General features: G+C 38.7%; 1 protein-coding gene across 18 annotated transcripts in view; it reads left to right on the top strand.

Moving 5' to 3' along the window:
• Positions 1-22,891, top strand: part of FUT8 (fucosyltransferase 8) — a 339,734-nt gene that overhangs the window by 10,668 nt on the left and 306,175 nt on the right. For 3 of the 18 annotated variants that reach the window (XM_050799263.1, XM_050799260.1, XM_050799259.1), the window contains exon 1: positions 20,838-22,281. The exons of 14 other annotated variants lie outside the window; for them this stretch is intronic. The gene's annotated coding sequence lies outside the window, so the exon portion shown is untranslated. Of the gene's footprint in view, positions 1-8,946; positions 22,282-22,891 lie in introns of those variants that run through there. One more of the 18 variants, XM_050799278.1, reaches the window with a different exon arrangement.

The raw sequence follows: 22,891 nt of genomic DNA, 5'->3' as shown, positions 1-22,891 counted from the left end.
TGTGTCCAATGATCCTCATGACCCCCTGATTTAGAAGCTGAATTAGAAACATTGTGTTTGGGGGCAAGTAGACTACTTCAGCACCTTTGGTGTTGAACTCATGGGGTTCCAGGTGGCCAGGGGTATTGTTCAATAATAAAAGAATGTACAGGCAAGATACTTCCTGACTTCAGGGACAAAGCATCAATGGAACCAATCTAGAAAAAGGGTTCTCATTGCCCAGGCCTTTTTGTTGCATTACCGAAAGACTGGGAACTGGTGTTTATCTTTTCCCTTCAAGGCTTGGGAGTTTGTAGCATTATAGATAAGGGCAGACCTGATCATAAACCCCACTGCATTTTCACAAAACAGTAGAGTTAGCCCATCCCTTCCTGCCTTAAATACTGGTGCTTTTTCTCTTCCTTACTAGTGAATGTTTTTTATGGCATTGTTTTCCAGAATAGGGCACTTTTGTCTGCATTAAAAACTTGTTTAGGCGGATATTCTTTCTCCATATTTCTTTTTTTTTTTAAGAGATGGGGTCTTGCTCTATCGCCCAGGCTGACATGCAAATGGCATGATCATAGCTCACCGCGGCCTCAAATTTCTGGACTTAGGCAGTGCTCCTGCCTCAGCCTCCTGAATAGCTAGGATGCAGGCGTGCACCACTATGCCTGGGTAATTTTTAAATATTTTTTATTTTTTTGTAGAGACAGGGTTTCACTGTGTTGCCTACTCTGGTCTTAAACTCCTGGCCTCAGGTGATCCTCCCACCCGGGCCTTCCAAAGTGCTGGGATTACAGGTGTGAGCCATTATGCCCTCCCCCAGCTAATTAAAAAAATATTTTTTGTAGAGGCAGGGTCTCGCTGTGTTGCTCAGGCTGGTCTTGAACTCCTGGCCTCAAACGATCCTTCTGCCTCATCCTCCCAAAGTGCTGGGATTATAGGAATGAGCCACTGCACCCGGCCTCCTCAATGATTTTCTTTCTTTTTTTTTTTTTTTGAGACTGGGTCTCGCTTTGTCGCCCAAGCTGGAGTGCAGTGGTGAGATCTTGGCTCACTGCAACCTCCGCCTCCCGAGTTCAAGTGATTCTTTTGCCTCAACCTCCTGAGTAGCTGGGACTACAGGTGTGCACCACCATGCCTGGCTAATTTTTGTATTTTTTGTAGAGACGGTGTTTCACCATATTGGCCAAGCTGGTCTCAAACTCCTGACCTCGTGATCTGCCCACCTTGGCCTCCCAAAGTGAATGATTTTCTTAATGGCATCCTGAAAGTCGTCTGCTGCCTCTTGGTTGGCAGAAGCTGCTTCTCCTGTTATTGTGACGTTTCTAAAGCCAAACCCGTTTCTAAAATTATCAAGCCATCCTTGGCTGGCATTATATTCTTCAGCTTTAGAGCCTTCACCTTCCACTTGTTTTAAGTTGTTGTATAATGACTGCTTTTTCTTGAAACTTACTAAAGTTTATAGGGATGCCTTTCTTTATAGCAATCCTGTACCCCTAAAAAGCTACATTTTCCATATGAGATAAAAAAAATATTTCACAAAACATGCACAATATTTGCATCTGCTGGTGTACCTTCAGCAATGGCTTCATGAATTCTTTTTTTACAATGGCCCTTAAGCTGGATTCATTTATCTTGAAGTGACGGGCAATTGCAGCTGCAGACCTCAATCTACAGTACGTATCAAGCAAGTCAACTTTTTCTTGTAATACCATGATTTTTCTTTGCTTCTTGGGAGCACTTCCGGCATCACTAGTGGCACTTAGGTGTCATTCAAGGTTTATAGTAGAGGTTTATAGTATCGTACTAAACATGAAGAAACCGCGAGAGATCACTTTTTACTGGAATATACAATTTATCGGAAAGATGAACTGCTTGCTTGGAGATGATTAATGTCACATGGTACTTTAAGCAAATATTCACACTTGAGCTCACCTCATTAACAGGAGGTGGCTACAAAATTATTTCAGTAGTACAGGGTGTAGTACAGTTAAATTTAGTTATGATTTTAGTTATGATTTAATACTGTATCTTTGCCTTTTTGAGACATGGTTTCTCTCAGATTCAAATGGCACCATGTATGGCTAAGTGTGTGGTATAAGTTGGGACAATTTTTGACTTTTTAAATAGATTTGTATCTATTTTGTAGTAGTAAATGATAAAATAGACTGGTATCTACATATATTTTAAGCACTCATGACATACTTCTTTCTTTTTTTCTTTTTTTTGATGAAGTCTCATTCTGTGACCCAGGCTGGAATGCGGTGGCATGATCTTGGCTCACTGCAACCTCCATCTCCGGTGTTCAGGTTATTCTCCTATCTCAGCCTCCCGTCTTTTTCTTTTTTTGACCCAGGGTCTCACTCTGTCACTCAGGCTGGAATGTCGTGATTAAGTCATAGCTCACTGCAACCTCTGCCTCCTGACTCAAGCGATTCTCCCATTTCAGCCTACCGAGTAGCTGGGACTGCAGGTGCATGCTACCACACTTGACTCATTTTTGTGTTTTTTGTAGAGACGGGGTTTTGCCATGTTGCCCTTGCCCAGGGTGGTTTCGAACACCAGTGCTCGTGATCCTCCTGCCTCGACCTCCCAGAGTGCTGGGATTACAGGTGTGAACCACTGCACATGGTCTACTTTTTTGATATTTCTAGGTTATATGGTTCATCTATGAATTTTTTCAAATTGTCACAAACCTCCCCCAAATTTATCAATATGTTTATTGAAAAACATTAGCATATGAGTGGACCCTCACAGTTCAAACCTGTGTTGTTCAAGTTTTAAGCCCTGAGAGCTCTAAGAGTTTAGAGCTAAAAAAAATTAGAGTTTCTTTTTTTTTTTTTTGAGACGGAGTTTCACTCTTGTTGCTCAGGCTGGAGTGCAATGGCATGATCTCGGCTCACCACAACCTTCGCCTCCTGGGTTCAAGCGATTCTCCTGCCTCAGCCTCCCGAGTAGCTGGGATTACAGGCATGCACCACCACACTCGGCAAATTTTTTTTGTGTTTTTAGTAGAGACAGGGTTTCTCCATGTTGGTCAGCCTAGTCTCGAACTCCCGATGTCAGGTGATCTGCCCACCTCGGCCTCCCAAAGTGCTGCAAATAAAAATTGTGTATATTTAAGGCATACAACTTGATGTTTTGGTATATGTATAGATTGTGAAATGTTTACCACAATCATGCTAGTTAACACATCCATCACCTCACATAGTTATTTTTTTTGTGTGTGTGTGGTGAGAACATTTAAAATCTACTTTCTGGCTGGGTGCGGTAGCTCATGCCTGTAATCCCAACACTTTGGGAGGTCGAGGCGGACAGATCACGAGGTCAGGAGTTTGAGACCAGCCTGGCCAACATAGTGAAACCCCGTCTCTGCTAAGAATACAAAAAATTAGCTGGGTGTGGTGGCGTGCCCCTGTAATCCTAAGTATTTGGGAGGCTGAGGCAGGAGAATTGCTTGAAACTGAAAGACGGAGGTTGCAGTGAGCCGAGATCACGCCGCTGCACTCTGGCTTGGGTGACAGTGCAAGACTCTGTCTCAAAAAAAAAAAAAAAAACTACTTTCTTAGCAGATTTAATGTGTACAGTAAGTATTACTAACTGTAGTCACCATGCTGTACATTAGATCTCTAGAACTTACTCATCCTGAATAACCCTTTGGCCAACATCTCCCCATTTCCTTCTAACCCCAGCCCTTGGCAACCACCATTCTGTTCTCTGCTTCTACGAGTTCACCTTTTTTAGATTCCATATATAAGTAAGATCATGTAATACGTGTATTTGTCTTTTTCTGCCAGTCCTATGTTACTTAGCATAATGTCCTTTGGGTTCATCCATATTATTTGCACATAACAGTGTAAAGGGGAGGCAAACTTTACCTCCACCTTTTTAAAGTTTTTTTTGGCTTGGCCTCAGAGTTAAATTAACATAAGATAGATTATCAGGAGAAAAGCACACAAATTTATTCAATACAAGTTTTATGTGGCACAGGAACCCTCATAAGGAAACAAAGACCCAAAGATCCAGTTAGAATTGAATACTTACATACTGAATTGGACAAAGGGTAGTAACTTATGAAAAATAAACTGGATTATATGGGGAGGCTTAAAAGATAGGAGTTATTTTAACAAAGTTTGTATGGAATTCTCTTGGTCTCCATATCCCGTCCTTGATGATAAAAATGTTGCCTTCCTTTTAGGTTAAGGAGGACATCTTTCACATGGGAATTTCATCTGCTTTTAAGAAATAGAAGGAAGGTCAGAGTGATCTTACACCTGCTGTTTTTCAGAAGCCTTTGACTCAAAATAGTCAATATGTCAGAATGGCGTATTTAAACTGCAACAGGATTGTCTTACTTTTTAAAAGCTAATGTAAATCCTGTGTGTATATGCATGCACATACACATGCACACATAACACATTTTCTTTCTTTTTTTGTTGAGACAGAGTCTCGCTCTATCGTCCAGGCTGGAGTGCATGGCGCAACCTCAGCTCACTGCAAGCTCGCCTCCCGGATTCAGGCCATTCTCCTGCCTCAGCCTCCGGAGTAGCTGGGACTATAGGCACCCGCCACCTCGCCCGGCTAATTTTGTTTTTATATTTTTAGTAGAGACGGGTTTCACTGTGTTAGCCAAGATGGTCTCAATTTCCTGACCTCGTGATCCTCCTGCCTTGGCCTCCCAAAGTGCTGAGGTTACAGGTGTGAGCCACCGTGCCTGGCCTACATAATACATTTTCTTTACGCATTTATCCATTGGTGGACACTTACAGTGACTCCATATCTTATGTATATGAATAATGCTTTCACGAACATTGGAGTGCAGATACCTCCTTGACATACTGATTTCATTTCCTTTGGATGTATACCCAGAAGTGGAATTGCTGGAGCATATGGTAGTTCTATTTTTAATATTTTGAGGAATCTTCACACTGTTCTCTTATAATGGCTGTCCCGATTTACATTCCCACTAACAGTGTACAAGATTCCCTTTTCTCCACGTCCTCATCAATACTTATCTTTTGTCTTTATGTGAATAGCCATTCTAACAGGTGTGAGGTGATATAAAATTGTGGTTTTGATTTGCATTTTTGTGATGATTAATCAGTATTTTTCATATACCTGTTGGCCATTTATATGTCTTCTTGTGAGAAATGTCTGTTTAGGTCTGTAGCCCATTTTTTAATTGCATTATTTGTTTTCTTGCTATTGAGTTGAGTTCCTTATATACCGAATTCCTTCTTAGTAATTTTAAAAATAGCATTATTAAGGTATAATTTATATACCATAACGTTCATAGTTCAAGTTTTAGTAAATTTATACAGTTGTGCAACAATTATCACAATCCAGTTTTAGAAAACTTTCATCTTTCCAAAAGCTCATTCTTGTCCATTTGCAGTCACTCCCTACACCTATCCCCAGCTCCAGGCAACCACTGAATCTGATTTTTGTCTCCATAGTTTTGCCATTTCTTGATTTTTAATATTAATGGAATCATACAATATGTAGTCTTTTGTGTACTCCTTTTATTTAGCATAATTCTGGTTAGTAATGGGACTGAATGGATAAAGTACAAAAGCTTTGAACTTGTAATCAGGAGACTTGGATACTAGTGTTGGCTCTGCCACCAAATATATAAACATGGGTTAACCACTTGTCCCCTCTCGTCCTCTGTTTTTTTCCTCCATAAAATGAATTATTTTGACTTTCTTATATCCCACTTTTCACAGCTGGGTAGACATTCACTGACCTTTTCTTAAAAGATATATTAACTTTTCCTCTTAAATGTAGCCACTGTGTGTGTGTGTGTTTTTCTGGATCAAAAAAATGAGGCTTATGTCAACTGTGGTCTGAATGTCTCTTCAGAATTCTTATGTTGAGACCTAACCTTCACTTTGATGGTTGTATGAGGTGGGGCTTTTAGGAGGTACTTAGGTCATGAGGGCAGAGCTCTCAGGAATGGGATTAGTGCCTTTATTATTAAAGAGGCCTGAGGGAGCTTGAATCCCCACTTCCTGCCATGTGATGACTCAGTGAGAAGATGCCATCTATGAAGCAGAGTGAGCCCTCACCAGACACCAAATCTTGATCTTGCACTTCCTAGCTTCCAGAACTGTAAGCAATAAATTTCCATCATTTATAAGTTACCCAGTCTAAGGTATTTTGTTATAGCAGCCCAAACAGACTAAGACATGGTCTAATGGATGATTCAGCAATGAACAAATTTGGGATTGTCTGGAAGAATCAAGATGGATGATTAAACATTTTCTTGGGCATTTCTTAGTTCATGCATACAACTCTGAGGGTGGGGATAATCTTAAATGCTGAGTTAATAAAGATTTTTGAAGAGAACAAAGCCAGTTGAATAATTCTGTGAGGTAGAGCTTCAAAAGTGATTGAAACTTGTTATGAAGAGAGGTACAAGACTATGCTGCTTGCTGCTTTAGTTTTTTGTTTTGGGAGTAGAAAGTAGGGTGGAACAATTTTAGTGAAGTTTGTGCCAAGCCGCACTCAAGATAGTCAAGTGGGATTAGATTGTTTTTCAAGAAGAACAAAAGGAAGTGCATGACTATCATTGGGAAGATTGTCTTAGAGGCAAAGCTGACAGGTAACATTCAGGTTATAAACTAGGAAAACGGTACATGTATAGAGGATTTAAAAAATAGGAGTGTACATGTGTATATGTGTGTGTTTATAACAGGAGTAGACAACTGACTGAGTAGGCTGGTGTCAGGTATATGCTAAAAGAGTAATGTTCATTTTCAGTATAGTATAAAAAAAGAGAATTGAATCACAACTGCCTAAATTTAAAAATCAGTGTTGTAACTGCTTTCAAATAATCAATAATTTGACTTTTAGGAACCTTCAGGCCTTGTTATTTTTACCTACAGTAGTAGGAAGTATGGCTATTAAATGACTGAACCTTATTTTTACCCAACGTGCTAGAGCATATGAGTGATAACCCACAGAGCAGACACTGGAGGAGGGGAATGTAGCTATAATGTAGCTATAAATATATTTTAATGATGGTATCATTACAACAGCATAAGAAAATTTGTTTCATGTTTTAGAGTCAGATTTTATTCAAAAGTAGCATTTCTAATGTAGGTAAACCACTTTTTGATAACAAGGAATATCTTCAAATCAAAACTATGTTTATTATATGAAGATTTGTCACTTCTGACAATATTATAAACATTATATTAAGACTTTAAAGCAGGCCAGGCGAGGTGCCTCATGCCTGTAATCCCAGCACTTTGGAGGCTGAGATGGGAGGATCGCTTGAGCCCAGGAATTTGAGATCAGCTTGGGCAATGTGGTGAGACCCCATCTTTACAAAAAATTAAAAAATTAGCCGGGTGTGGTGGTGTGTGCCTGTAGGCCCAGCTGTTTGTGAGGCTGAGATGGGGGGATCACTTGAGCACAGGAGGTCAAGGCTACAGGTAAGCTGAGCTTGCACCACTGTGTTCCAGCCTGGCTAATAGAGTGAGACTGTCTCAAAAAAAAAAAAAAAGAAGAAAAAAGAAAAGACTTAAAAAAGACTTTAAAGCAGTTACAAAAGTTGAATCCCAAAGCTTTTTATGAAATGTCAGTGTCAGCATTATGGAAATAAATGTAGAGTTCTCCAAGGCGACTGTTTTTATCACAAGAATCTTTTTTTTTTTTTTTTTTAATTGAGACAGGGTATCACTCTGTTGCCCAGGCTGGAGTGCAGTAGGGCTTTCATGGCTTACTGCAGCCTCGACCTCTGGGGCGGAGTCTATCCTTCCAGCTCAGCCTCCTGAGTAGCTGGCACTGTAGACACATACCACCACACCCAGCTAATTTTTTTTTTTTTTAACTATTTTTTTGTAGAGACAGGGTTTCTCTGTGTTGCCCAGGCTGGTCTCGAACTCTGAGCTCCAGCGACCTGCCCACCTTGGCCACCCAAAATGTTGAGATTACAGGCATAAGCCACTGCACCAGCCAAGAATGTTCTTTTGAAAATATGTTATGCCATATTTATTTTAAAAGTCCCACTGAATTTTTAATACATATAAAATATCGAAATATGAGTTGTATAATTGGAAAAATGTCAATGTAAATGAAAAGAGACACTTTTTCTATTACTTCTGAAGCTTCAAAGTGTTAAAGGTCATCATTCATATTTTCCTGGGGAATTTTTATTTTTAGTCATAATAGTAAATGAGTAGCTGTCAGAAGATATAGCCATTTCTGGGTTTAGAATTTCTATTCTTTATATAGTTCTCTTAAATACTTGTCTTTAAGAAAATAGACATTAAGGATTTCTTGAGTAATCAAATACTACTTTGATATTTGTACAGAGCATGAGAGCAAGACTAGAACCACATTAAAGCAGGAAGAATAATTAAAAGTTTTGTAACATAGCAAAGAATAGATGGGGGTAATTTAAATGGAAAAGTAGACATACAGAACATCATTAGATGGGATATAGAAGGCTCTCTTTAAAAAAGGAATATCAGATCAAATAGACTGAAGAATTTGTATCCGTCTACAAGTTAAGTAAAAAATGAGATGAGCAATTAATGAGAAAATGTTCTCTAAAATACTTGGTTGCATTGATTGGCAATTCTTTTCCACTTCCTATAGGGGCTATTTCAGACCTTTTCTACTATTTTTTTTTTTTTTTTTTTTGGGACAGAGTTTCACTCTTGTTGCCCAGGCTGGAGTGCCATGGCTCGATCTCAGCTCACTGCAACCTCCCGCTCCTGGGTTCAAGTGATTCTCCTGCCTCAGCCTCTGGAGTAGCTGGGATTACAGGCATGCGCCACCACACCCTGCTAATTTTAGATATTTTTTTTTAGTAGAGACGAGATTTCTCCATGTTGGTCAGGCTGGTCTCGAACTCCCGACCTCAGGTGATCTGCCTGCCTCAGCCTCCCGAAGTGCTGGGATTATAGGTGTGAGTTACTGCGCCGGCCTTTTTTTTTTTTTTTTTTTTTTTTTTTAAAAAAGAGACAGGGTCATTTTCTGTTGGCCAGACTAAGGGGAGTGGCGCAATCCCAGCTCACTGCAGCCTCAACCTCCTGGGCTCAGGTGATCCTCCTGCCTTAACCTCTGGAGTAGCTAGGACTACAGGTATGTGCCACCATGCCCGGCTTTTTTTTTTGGTATTTTTTTGTAGAGGCTGGATTTTGCCACGTTGCCCAGGCTGGTCTTGAACACCTGGCCTCAAGTGATTTGCCTGCCTCAGGCTCTTAAGGTGTTGGGATTACAGGCGCGAGCCACCACTCTACTTCTTTCTAGGGCCTGATTCCAGTGTACTGCTCTCAGACTTTGTAGGTTCACTTACTTTTTTTTTTTTTTAAATGTAAGAAGACCAAGACCATCCAACAGAAACTTCTTCAGCTTTGCTTTTCTTTCTCTCTAAATTGTGTAAGTTCTGTCCCCCATTTGGTGTCAGGGATATACCCTTTAGGCTTTCATGGCTACCTGTTTTATCCCTTCTACTGTTAGAATGTATAGGACCATTAATTAACTCTTTTATCATTTTTATTTTAATCTTCCCTAGCAACAATTTAATGGCTTAAACAAAAACCTTTCCTTATTTTTTCTTCTTTTCCCCCCCCCCCTTTTTTTTAAATACTGTGCAGCAGGCCAAAGGAAAAAAAAAACAATTTGTATCTGTTGTTTCAATTTGGTTACCTTCTTTTTCACTAAAACTGTTCTTCTGAATTGCCAAATGGGGGCTCTTCAGTCTTGTTGCTTCAGATTTAGCACTGTGTACCACTTTTCCTCCTCCTTCTCCTTATAACTTTGCTGTCTTCCTGGCTCATTTACAAAGTCAACTTATTTCTCAAGTATTTGCCTTACATGTTTTTCATTCTCTAGATTCTTTTTCTTGAAATGTTACCTGTTCTTTTGGCTTTAGTGAGAATCTCTTCCACGTGACCCCTATAGTGTAAGTTTCTGAACGTCAGTTTCCAGCTGGAGATTGTCACCTAATTGTCATGCCATCATGCTTAACTCACTCAGATTTGAATTTTCTTTTCCTTTAAAATGTATTTTTTTCCTACTTTCTTTTTTTAAAAAATTATTGGCTTTTCCTTCCCATTATCCAAACTTGAATTGTGAATCATCTTTGTATTCCCCATCAGATTCATTTGCTTGTCAAACTGTCAGAGGTATGTGAACCAGAGCAATTCTATCTTAAACAAGAGCTGGGTAAAATGAGGCTAAAACCTTCTGGACTGCATTCCCAGACAGTTAAGACATTCTAAGTCACAGGACGAGATAGGAGGTCGGCACAAAATAGAGGTCATAAAGACCTTGCTAATAAAACAGGTTGCAGTTAAGGAGCCAGCCAAAACCCACCAAAACCAAAATGGCAATGAGAGTGACCTCTGGTCATCCTCACTACTGTGCTTCCATCAGCGCTGCTCCATGACAGTTTACAAATGCCATGGCAATGTCAGGAAGTTACCCTATATGCTCTAAAACTGGGAGACATAAATAATCCACCCCTTGTTTAGTGTATCATTAAGAAATAGCCTTAAAAATAGGCAACCAACAGCCCCCGGGGCTGCTCTGCCCATGGAGTAGCCGTTCTTTTATGCCTTTACTTTCTTAATAAACTTGCTTTCACTTTGCACTGTGGACTCACCCTGAATTCTTTGTTGTGTGAAATCCAAAAACCCTCTCTTGGGATCTGGATTGGGACCCTTTTCCTGTAACATATTTCTCTGTCCTGTAACCTATTTGTGGCAACCGCAGAAGACACTATAGTGCAGAAACCCTGACCCAGCGGTTACCTTTGAGTAAGTGTTGGGACCCTGTAACAAAACTGCGACTTCTATCACTACAGTGTTTATCTCATTCATCTGCTTTTTTCTGTTTAATTTTTTTTTTTAATAACAGTTTAGGTTCTCATTACCACTAACATATAAATATATAATTATAATTCGGTAATTGCTATGATACAGGGTGAGGTGGCAGAGGACGTTCTAGTAGGCTATGGTACATAGTGATGATTAGCTTAGCATCAAAAACAAGTAGGGGCATTCCAGGAAGACAAACTGAAGAATGGCTTATTAAAAGTGTGCTATGTGTTGTCAACTTGTAAAACTTTTTCTGTAATCCTTACTGCAGTTGTATGCTTTTCCTATTTGCATATGCTATTGCCTTTCTTCAGATACTGATTAAAATTTGTGAATGAGCATGCAAAGGCAGAATGACACAAAGTAACATATATCTTTATTACCTAGCTTTGAGTGAGCAGAGTGGTAAAATGTAAGGTAATGAAAAGTGAGTACTGCCTGCACTGAAGATTTAAAACCTGATATAATGTGCATTAAAAACTGTCTTGAAGGTTTTTCACTACTTCTAATGTAAATCTTAAGTAGGCACCTGTTTTCAGTCTACAGTTATATGTGGCTTTATTTCTACCTCTATTTTTTTTTTTTCTCTCTCGCTCACTGTGTTGCCCAGATTGGAATGTAGTGGCTATTCACAGATGTGATCATAGAGTACCGAACCTCAAACTCCTGGCCTCAAGCCGTCCTCCTGCCTCAGCCTCCTGAGTAGCTAGGGCTAAAAATGTGTGCCACCAGGCCCAGCCATTTCTACCTCCTTCAAATGTGTGTGATTGGGTAATATCTTGATATTAGTGGGATTGGGTAATATCTTGATATTAGTAGCCACTAATACTGAAAATAACTGAAGGCCACAGCAAGTAAAGAGATAATTTACTGTTTTTGTTTCCTTAGAGAAGCCAAATATTTTGTGATTTTAAAATGGGAAGCATGAAAAACAATAATTCTAAAATGGATTAAACAGAAAGGTGATATATTGGCTATGTAAATAGGAAGAATAGAGATGGAGAAGCCCACAGATCTGGGAACTTAGATGCTGTCTTCAGAGTATCCTAGCTTCATTTTATTTTTTCACCTGTTGGCCTCATTTTCTGCTTATGTTAGAAAGCTTCTTTCATGGCAAGGATGCATGGCCTCAGACAGCCGAGAACTTAGTTTCCTAGGATGGCCTCTATCTAACAGGCTTATCTCTGGGCTAATCACTGTGGGGAATTGTCGTTGACATTAACATCAGAACCATATAAATGGGAGTAGTGTCAGTTCCCCAAAGGATAGATACTGTTAACCAAAGAAATAGGGAAAAGGAATTTGAAGTAGCAAAAACAATGTAAAGTCGTAACAGAGGCAGAAAAAAGAAGACGGAGTAGTAGACACAGTGAAAGAGAAATACATAAGAGAGAGAAGCAGGGAAAGGGAAGGGAACTAGAATTTAAGAATTCTAAACTAAGAATTTACTGTGTGTTAAGCCTGTGTTAAGCATTTTACATTTTATCTTTACAGCTCAGTGGAGACAGTTGTATTATCTCCAGAGGATAACCATTTCTAGATCTGGTAGTGAAAAGCCCCTCCCTTTTTTTTTCTTTTTTCCCAATTTGGAATATTTCCTTTATTTTTTATACAACTTTTTTCATTTTTAAATTGTGCATTAATACATTGAAATTCACGCTTTGTGATACACAGTTCTATGGATTTTGGCAAATGCATAGAATATGTATCTATCCTCATAATTAAGACACAGAACTTCTGCTGCCTCTTTGTAGTTAACCTCTCCCCCTAAGTTCATCTCCTTGGAAAACGCTGATCTATTTTCTGTGGCTACTGTTTTACTTTTCCAGAATGTCATACACAGTTGTCCCTTCTTATCTGAGGGAGATTAGTTCCAAAACCCCTTCAGATACTAAAATTCACAGATGCTCAGGTCCCTTATGTAAAATGACCTAGTGTTTACATATACACACACATCCTCCTGGTACTCCAATCATCTCTAAATATAATACCTTATACAGTATAAATACTATGTACATCATTGTTATATTGTTTATTTGTATTATTTTTTGTTGTATTTTGTTTTTACTACAATATTTTCTATCCATATTGGTTGAATTCTCAGATATGGAACTAGTGGATAATGGTGGGCCAACTGTAAGTGACATTGTGGTTATATAGACTCTTGGATCAGCCTCTGATACTTAGAAAATTCATTGAGATTCATTCATGTTGCGAGTTTCAATAGTTTGTTCCTTTACATTGCTGAGTAGTAATCTATGGTATGAATGTACTATGGTTAGTTTATCCATTTATCTGTTGAAAGACATTTGGCTTGTTGCTAGTTTTTGGCAATTATGAATAAAACTGCTATAGACATTCATGTATAGCTTTGTGTGTGATCATAAGTTTTCATTTCACTTGGGTAAATACCTAGGAGCAGATTGCTGGATCATATGGTAAGCATATGTGTAATTTTGTATGAAACTGCCAAACTGTTTTCCAAAGTGATTGTGCCATTTTGCATTTCCACCAACAATGTTTGAGAGTTCCAGTTGCTCTGCATCCTTGCTAGCACTTGGTAGTATCTGGTTTTTTTTTTTTTTTTTTTTTTTTTTTTTTTTTTAATTTTAGCCCTTATAATAGGTGTATAGTTGTATATCCTTGTGGTTTTAGTTTGCATTTTCTTACGATTGACTTTTGGTGTATTTTTATTTTCATGTGCTTTAAAATATCTTCCCCCATTTTTTTTTTTTTTTTAAAAGACAGTCTTGCTGTGTTACCCAGACTGGAGTGCAGTGGTGTGATCATTGCTCACTGCAGCCTCAGATGACTCTGAGGTCAAGCAGTTCTTCTACCTCAGTCTCCCGAGAAGCTGGGACCACAGGTGTGTGTCACCATGTCTGGCTAGTCCTTTCTTGAGCTGGTCCTGATGGCACAAGTGTGTAATCCCAGCTACTCAGGATGCTGAGGCAGGAGATCACCCTGGGCAACATAGCAAGACCCTGTCTCAAAACAACAACAACAAAAACTTTTCTTTAACATTCTGAGAATGCTTATTGGATTTAAAAAACAACGATAGTGGCCGGGCGCAGTGGCTCACACCTGTAATCCCAGCACTTTGGGAGGCCGAGGCAGGCAGATCACGAGGTCAGGAGATTGAGACCATCCTGGCTAACACAGTGAATCCCCGTCTCTACTAAAAATACAAAAATTAGCCAGATATGGTGGCGGGTACCAGTCCAGCTACTGGGGAGGCTGAGGCAGGAGAATGGCGTGAACCCGGGAGGCGGAGCTTGCAGTGAGCCAAGAGCGCGCCACTGTACTCCAGCTTGGGTGACAGAGTGAGACTCCCTCTCAAAAAAAAACCAAAAAAAAAAAGAAAAAACAATGATAGTTTTTTTTTTCCAAAATAGAATAGTAAAGGGCCCTGACAGGGTCTTTGACAAGCATTGGGGTTACACACTCAACTGTATCACACAATTCCAGGGGACATCATTCACATAAAAATTTTTTTCTTTTTTCCCACTGGAGTTGTGCAGTGTAGCAGTCTGGGCTGTATATTTACATTTATTTAGGATTATCGGTGATTAGATTCCATGGAAAATGTGAGTACTACCAAATGATGCATTTAAAAAGCATTTTTCAATGTTTCTCTGAAATGAAATTTTTGTCCAGGAGCTGGTTCTGAAGAAATGCCCTATAGGCAGTATGTCTAATGGATCGGACTTGGGAGACATAAAGGCCTATTTCAGATGCTTAACTCTGCCATTTACTGCATGAGTGACCTTGGGCATCTTGTCTAGTTTCTTTGAGTTCATTCTTTATCAACAAAACAGGGTTGATAATCTCTCCTTTTTGTAGATGTGACAAGAATTATAAATAATGCATGTAAAATATCTGATGTAGAGTAGACCTCTTCAAGTTGCAACTGCTTTTACTTCTATTTCTTAGCACTTAGTACTGATTAGCCAAACAGCATATTAAAAAAAGCTTAGGGTGTCAGCAAAGCAGAAGAAAAAGAATTTGAAAAACAATTGAAAGCATTTACTATCTAACATTAAAAAAAAAAAAACTGAAGCAGAATTAGGAAAGAAATAAGAATTTGTTGGACTAAATGTTAGCAGTTCAGTACTGTTTTTATTTTGTATTTAATAGGGAGAGAATACAGGGCTATACTATTATATTTTCTGTTCTTGGGACCTCCAAAAGTCTTAATTTGATCTTACCACCACTACCACCACCATGGCCATCTTCATATGATGCTTGTGTTAAAGAAAGACTCTTTGAAACATGTCACCTGATGTTTAGGGTCTTAGAAATGCAGTTTACTGGCTTGAGACTAGAGTACATGAATTCATATTAGTTGACATCATTAGCTCTTCCCAGTAAAATGAGAATATTTGAGGTCCCAGGGAATTTTATAGGATTTAAAAAACTTCATAATTTCTTAATGATTTTTTTTTTTGTTATTACCCATAGTGATTACAATAAAATCCTTAAAATAGCAAGGAAGGAGAACCAAGGAGATTAGATACGTTTTATAGATGCAAGGAGAGAGGTTTAGCAAGCAATGGAGTAGGGAGTGAAGAAGAGGAGTTTAGCCTGAGTTTCTGGATCTAGGAGGTAATTTAGAAGTCTTAACTGTAGAAGAGTCTTTATACTGATAGTGATTTTTTTTTGTTTGTTTGGTTTTAAATTGTTTCTGCTTTGGTGTTTTCTGTTTGTTGGACATGTTGGTTTCATACCTCTGTGTAGGAAGGAGGTTTTAAAACTTTGGCCCTAACTATTTTGGCTCACACTTTTACTTCTCATATAGGCTTTTACAATAATATGGAGAGAGGGGATAAGAAGTTGCCTAAATAAAATCAAAGGTTCTTTGTCTATTTCTTCTCTCAAGTAAGAATATATCAAGAATATTTCAGTCTAGCCATTTTGTAACTTGAGATTAGAGAAGGAAGGTTTACATTCACACATTACTTTCATCTGCCTTTCTTGTCTTTGACCTATTATGACAGAAATTGGCAGGTTTTTTTTCTTTCCTCAAATATTCATTGTCTACTTCTCTCAAGTTAACAAAACCTAGATAGAGGGCCCCGTTGCCACTTGCGGAAAGAACAACTTTCTGAAGTTCTCTTGTAGCAAGGTATTACCTTGTGACTAAATTCTGGTCAGTTAGATGTCAGTAGAAGTGTTTGATATTTCCCAGAAGTCTGTTTAAAGGAAGAGCTTTGCCCTTCTTTATCATTTTTTTCCAGCTGCCAACTTAGATCATGAGGATAGGGGCTATACTATAAGGATGGTAGAATAGAAAGCTGGAAAGACCCTGTATATTTATGTCATGGTAGAGCAGCTCTGGAGTATTATCAGATTATTTTATGTGAGAGAGAAATAAACTTCTCTTTTGTTTATGCCATAGTTATTTTGGGTTTTCTTATTATGCATTGCTGAATCCACGATCCTTCACACCTCCATCTAAGACATCTTCCCTTCTGACTCCTGTTCTGTGGTTGAACTCTTGGTGCTGTTTCACCTCTCCACTGCTAAATCCCTGAATTCTCTTTCTCTCTGCATTTTCCATAATATTTGTTCACAGGCACAGTGTTGCAGTTAGAAGCTGCTATGCATTGCTAGTTGTGTAGTACCTGAAATTTTAATTTTTTAAAAAGAAACTTCAACAGGAATATGAAGGAATGTGTAAGCACAGTTACACATATTTTATTTCCTAATGAAAAATATAATTTCTAAAGAACAATGTATCCATTAAGTCTCCCCTGCCCTCCAATTGTAGTTGATACAGATTTGTTTGGCTAATTGGCGGCCAGCAATTCCTCCAGGGAATATGTCTAGATCACTAACAGACCCCTTTTTACTTGCCTGTTTTGGAAAACTCATCCTACCCTACCCTGGTAACACGATCCAAATGGAAGCTTATTTCTGTCACAGTTATTGGTTCAAGGATGGATATGTAAGCAAAAATACCAGCTCTGTCCTGGGTTTTTAGAACTGCATGTAGGGGAAGAGGCTATAAGGATATGGACAAACTGGTTTAGGAGGATCATACTAATACTCAGAACAGAAGTAGAGATGGAGGGAAACAAGTCAGTCTTCCTCAGAGAATGGACACGTACCTCATATAGGCTAATTAGAATCTTTTGTTTAGTAACTTCTGATAATTTCAAGTCAGACTCTGCTGGACACTTGAACTGGAAGGTCATGTGAAGGACAGAAGTTTCTTTAAAGCCATACTCCTAAATGTAATAAATATATTTAACAAATTTTAAAGGGTGATAGAAACTATATTCTTTCTTACTTTGAAGGGGGTTCCTACCTGGTACATAATCCATACTGTCTGTTATTCAAACAAATTACTCATTTAATAAAGCGTTTCATGGAGAGGAAAAGAAACTACAAGTTTTTTCTCTATGGATGTGGAATACTTTTAAAGGAAAATAAATGCTCCCTTAAACACCAATAGCAACAATAAAATACGCACAAAAGCCTCCTAGTGTTGAGAAACCATCATGTAAGTGCTGAGCACTCTGGTTCTGCTCGTGGATCTCTTTACAAATAGAAAATTATCTTATCTCTTATATAAGTTTGTTGAAGCATTATTTGCCATAGCTAAGGTATGGAATCATCCTAAGTGTTCATCAACACATGAATGGATAAAGAAAATGTGTGTATATATATACACACAATGGAATACTATTCAGCTTTTCAGGAGAAGGAAGTCTTGACATTTATAACAACATGGAAGAATTTGGAGGACATTATGCTAAGTGAAATAAGCCAGATACAGAAAGACAAATACTGCATGATCTCACTTATATGTAGAATCTAACAAAGTTAAACTCACAGAAGCAGAGAATATAATGGTGATTACCAGGGGCTGTCAGCTGGGGAGAAATGGGGAGATGTGGTTAAAGGGTACAGTTTCAGGTATATAAAGGAATAAGTTCTGGAGATCCAGTGTACAGCATGGTTGACTGTAGTTAATAATAAAGTGTTGTATACTTGAAAATTGCTTAGAAAGTAGTTTTTTTTTTAATTGAAATGGGGTCTCACTGTGTTGCCCAGGCTTATCTAGAATTCCTGGGCACAAGCAATCTTCCTGCCTCAGCCTACTGAATAACTGGGATTACAGACATGTGCCACCCTGCCAGCTAGAGAGTAGATTTTACCCATTAAAACAAAAAAAGTTTGGATATATGAGATAATAGGTATGTTAATTAGCTTGATTTAATCATTCCACAACATACAGATATATGAAAACATCCAGTTGTACACAATACATATGTATAACTTTTATTTATCAATTAAAGTTTAAAAATTGTATCCATCTGGAGTTCCTCTTGTGGGAAAATGACTTCTTTGGCCACCTAAGGTCATTTTTTTTTTAAACTCTTAAATTTTAGACATCTATAGTTGGTATAATTGGTAAGTCACAAGTATTAGTGAGAATTTTATTTGGGCCCATGAAGAACCAATAAAGGCAGTAAAACACACCAAGAATGAGTGAAAAGCTAAAGCATAGTCCAAAGATCTCATTTATTGTAAGTGAGAAGTACCCTTCACCTAAATGAGGTTGAGTAGAAACTTCCTTACTTCTGCAACAATTTATAACTGTGGAATTAGAATTTAGATTCAAGCTAGCAAAACTAGAGCTACATTTTATACTCGAAACTGTGTCTACCACTTAAAAGAGGAAAAAAAATGAATGAATATAAGCTGGTTATGTTGAAGTATATTTTACACAGATTTTTTTAGTAGTTAATTTCTTATTTAGATGGAAGGATAAGTGGAAAGATATATAAATTTTTAAAGAGGGGCAGGCAACTTTTAATTTTCTTTGTAACTTTTAGAATTTATTTCCCTACTTGATATGTGGAGATCTACTGTATAGTATGTTTGTGGAGTTAGAAGAGATTAGGGTTGTCGTAATACAAATGTCAGTTTAATTGTAATTTGTAGTACTGAACCTTAGAATAGTGACCATTTTCTGTCTTCATAAATTTTAGTAAAATACGCATATATGTTGATAATTATTAAAAAATTCGAACCAAGCTTTGGTTCACAATGGATTTGTTTAGTAGGTAAATTATTTTATGTTTAAAAGTAAGTACATGTCTGGGCATGGTAGTTTACACCTTTAATCCCAGCACTTTGGGAGGCCAAGGCAGGTGGATCACCTGAAGTTGGGAGTTCAAGACCAGCCTGGCCAACGTGGTGAAATCCCATCTCTACTAAAAATACAAAAAAACAAAAAAACCAAATTAGCCTGGTGTGGTGGCACACATCTGTAAGTAATCCCAGCTACTTGGGAGGCTGAAGCGTAAGAATTACCTGAATCCGGGAGGCAGAGGTTGCAGTAAGCTGAGATCTTGACACTGTACTCCAACCTGGGTGACAGAGTGAGACTCCATCTCAAAAAAAAAATAAAAATCAGTTTGTATTTACTCAGTTTTTTTTTTTTTTTTAATACTTTAGGTTCTAGGGCACATGTGCACAATGTGCACGTTTGTTACATATGTATACATGTGCCATGTTGGTGTGCTGCACCCGTTAACTTGTCATTTACATTAGGTATATCTCCTAATGCTATCCCTCCTCCCTCCCCTCACCCCACGACAGCCCCCAGTGTATCATATTCCCCACTCTGTGTCCAAGTGTTCTCATTGTTCAGTTCCCACCTGTGTTTACTCAAATTTAATGGGGTTTAATCTGGGTTTTCAAAGGGCTGTCTAGATAATTCTTAGATGCATCCAGATTGAGAAGCACGAATCCAGAGCAAAACAGAAACAGCTAAGGGTGGACACTTTTTTTGTTTTTTTTTTTTTTTTTTTTTTTGAGACTGAGTCTTGCTCTGTCGCCAGGCTAGAGTACAGTGGCATGATCTTGGCTCACTGCAGTCTCCACCTCCCAGGTTCAACTGATTCTCCTGCCTCAGCCTCCCAAGTTTCTGGGATAACAAGCACGTGCCACCACACCCAGCCAATTTTTGTATTTTGTATTTTTAGTAGAGACATGTTGACCAGGATGGTCTTGATCTCCTGACCTTGTGATCTGCCTGCTTCAGCCTCCCAAAGTACTGGGATTACAGGAGTGAGCCACTGTGCTCAGCCAGGGGTGGACATTTGAGGACACAGACATTTGAGGTACTGACTATCATACATACATACATACATACATACATACATACATACATACAGTATAGGCCACGTGCGGTGACTCACACCTGTAATCGCAGCACTTTGGGAGGCCAAGGCAGGTGGATTACTTGAGTTTAGGAGTTTAAGACCAGCCTGTCTTTACCAAAAAATACAAAAAATGAGCTGGGCATGGTGGTACATGCCTGCTGTGATCCCAGCTACTTGGGAGGCTGAGATGGGAGGATTGCTTGAGCCCAGGAGGCAGAGGTTGCAGTGAGCCAAGTTGGGCCAGCTGCACTCCATCCTGGGTGACAGAGTGAGACCTCATCTCATGTAAAAAAAAAAACCAAAAAACAAAAACAATACAGTATAGAAGGGCATCCTACAAGGAAACCTGACTACTGCACCACAAAACTGGTCATCAAAAACAGAGAAATCTGTAAAATTGTCACAGACAGGAGGAACTTAAAACGATGGGCTTTAGTTAATAGATCAGTATTCATTAAGTATAGAAAATTTACCGTACTAACGTAAGATGTTAATAATAGAGAAAACTGGATAGGGGAGTAGTATGTGGAAACTCACTGAATTATCTTCAGAATGTTTCTGTAAACCTGAAACTGTTTTAAAAAATGAAGTGTTTTGGGCCGGGCGCAGCCTGTAATCCCAGCACTTTGGGAGGCTGAGACGGGTAGATCACTAGGTCAGGAGATCGAGACCATCCTGGCTAACACGTTGAAACCCCGTCTCTACTAAAAATACAAAAATTTAGCTGGGCGTGGTGGCACGCACCTGTGGTCCCAGCTCCTCAGGAGGCTGAGGCAGGAGAAGGTTGTGAACCCCGGAGGCAGAGCTTGCAGTGAGCTGAGATTGCGCCATTGCACTCCAGCCTGGGCGACAGAGTGAGACTGTCTTAAAAAAAAAAAAAAAAAAAAAAAATTTAGTAAAACAAATTGAAAATATTTGCATAAACTTCCTCTTATTGCTTGAGAGGCCAGTTTGAAACTCTTAATGTACATGGTTCTGAAAAGACATCAAGCTTAGTTTAGTTTATAAAAGCATTTCTTTTCATTAACAGAATGGATACTAAATAGTAAACATAGTCTTTTGACAAGTAGAGTTAAATGTAATATTTCTTTTAAAAAACTGAGTACGTAAACCTATTTAGCCAGTAGGAAATGCAAATAGAAATCATGAGATACCATTACTTACCTATTAGAAAAGCAAAACCAAAACAAACCAACAAACCCAGACAATAGCAAGCTGACAGAGATATAGAGCAACTAGAACTCTCCTGCCTTGCAGATGGAAATACAAAAAAGTATACAGCTACTTCAGATAACAATTTGGTGGTTTCTTATAAAGTTACCATATGAGCTGGCAGTCCCACTCCTAAGTATTTACCCAAGGAAATGAAACATGTTCCTGCAAAAACCAGTAATGCTCTGTTCATAATTGCCAAAAACTGGAAACAACCCAAATGGTAATGTACAAGTAGACAAATATTAATGTGTGAATGGACAAACTATGGTGCATCATACAATGGATGATGTACCAATTATAAAAAGGAATGAACTGTTGATATGTGTAGTGTAGCAATTTGGAGGAATCTCCAAAGCATTATACTTTTTAAAAAAAGCTAGTCTCATGATTCCATTTACATGTATTTTCAAAAATACAAAACTGTAGTGATAGAAAATGTGTACTGGTTATCCAATGCTATGGTTTTAATGTTTTGTCCCCTCTGAAAATTCATGTTGAAACTTAATCACCAATGCAACAGTGTTGGGAGGGGGGCCCAATGAAGGTGTATGTATTGGTTCATATGGGGGAGCACTCACAAATGGATTAATGTTATAAAAAGGGCTTGTGGTGGGGCATGGTGGCTCACGCCTGTAATCCCAGCACTTTGAGAGGCCGAGGCGGGTGGATCATGAGGTCAGGAGTTCAAGATCAGCCTGGCCAAGATGGTTAAACCCTGTCGCTACTAAAAATACAAAAAAAATTAGATGGGCGTGGTGGTGGATGCTTGTAATCCCAGCTACTCGGGAGGCTGAGGCAGAGAATTGCTTAAACCTGGGAGGTGAAGGATGCCGTGAGCTGAGATCACGCCACTGCACTACAGCTTGGGTGATGGAGCGAAACTTCATCTCAAAAATAAATAATAGATAAAGGAATAAAAAGGGCTTGCTTTCTTGTGCTTTTCTGCCATGTGAGGATGTAGCATTTGTCTCCTTTTGTCCTCCAGCTTTTACCATGAGTGTTTACAGCCAGAAAGATCCTCACCAGATGCTGGCACCTTGATCTTGGACTTACCAGCCTCCAGAGCTGTGAGAAACAAATTTCTGTTGTTTATAAATTACCCTCTCTCAGGTATTCTGTTATGGCATCACTAAATGGACTAGGATACCTGGGGTTATGGATGGGGAGAGTGTGTGACTATGGAGAGAGAGCATGAGGGAGTTTTTGGGGTGATAGAACTGTTGTGATCCTGAGTATGGATATACGTGTGTTGAAATTCGTAGAACTGTATACTCCTACTTCTTCCCAAAAGTCTGTTTCACTATATGTTAACTTAAGAAATAAAATTGAAGACATACAAAGAAACTGAATGTGTGTCTACTTTATAAGGCATTTGGTCTAACTACTGGTCAAACTTATATAAATACTGTCTAATGTTTCCTCTATTAGTTTTTTTTTAAGTCTCAAGGATTTGTATGAAAAGTGACTGATGTACAGAAAACCTTTATTTTTTATTTTTTAAAAAGTAGAAACAGAGTCTCACTATGTTCCTCAGGCTTGTTTGAACTCCTGGGCTCAGGTGATTCTCCTGCCTTGGTCTCCCAAAGTGTTAGGATTACAGATGTGAGCGACCGTGCCCAGCTAGAAAACCGTTCATATTAAATTAATTAGCACTGTAATCATGTGCAAAGAATTGGG

This window comes from Macaca thibetana, chromosome 7 (genome assembly GCF_024542745.1).
Source record: "Macaca thibetana thibetana isolate TM-01 chromosome 7, ASM2454274v1, whole genome shotgun sequence".
Classification (NCBI taxonomy): Eukaryota; Metazoa; Chordata; class Mammalia; order Primates; family Cercopithecidae; genus Macaca; species Macaca thibetana.
The sequence above is the reverse complement of the archived record's forward strand: the minus strand, read 5'-3'. Positions and strand labels throughout refer to the sequence as shown.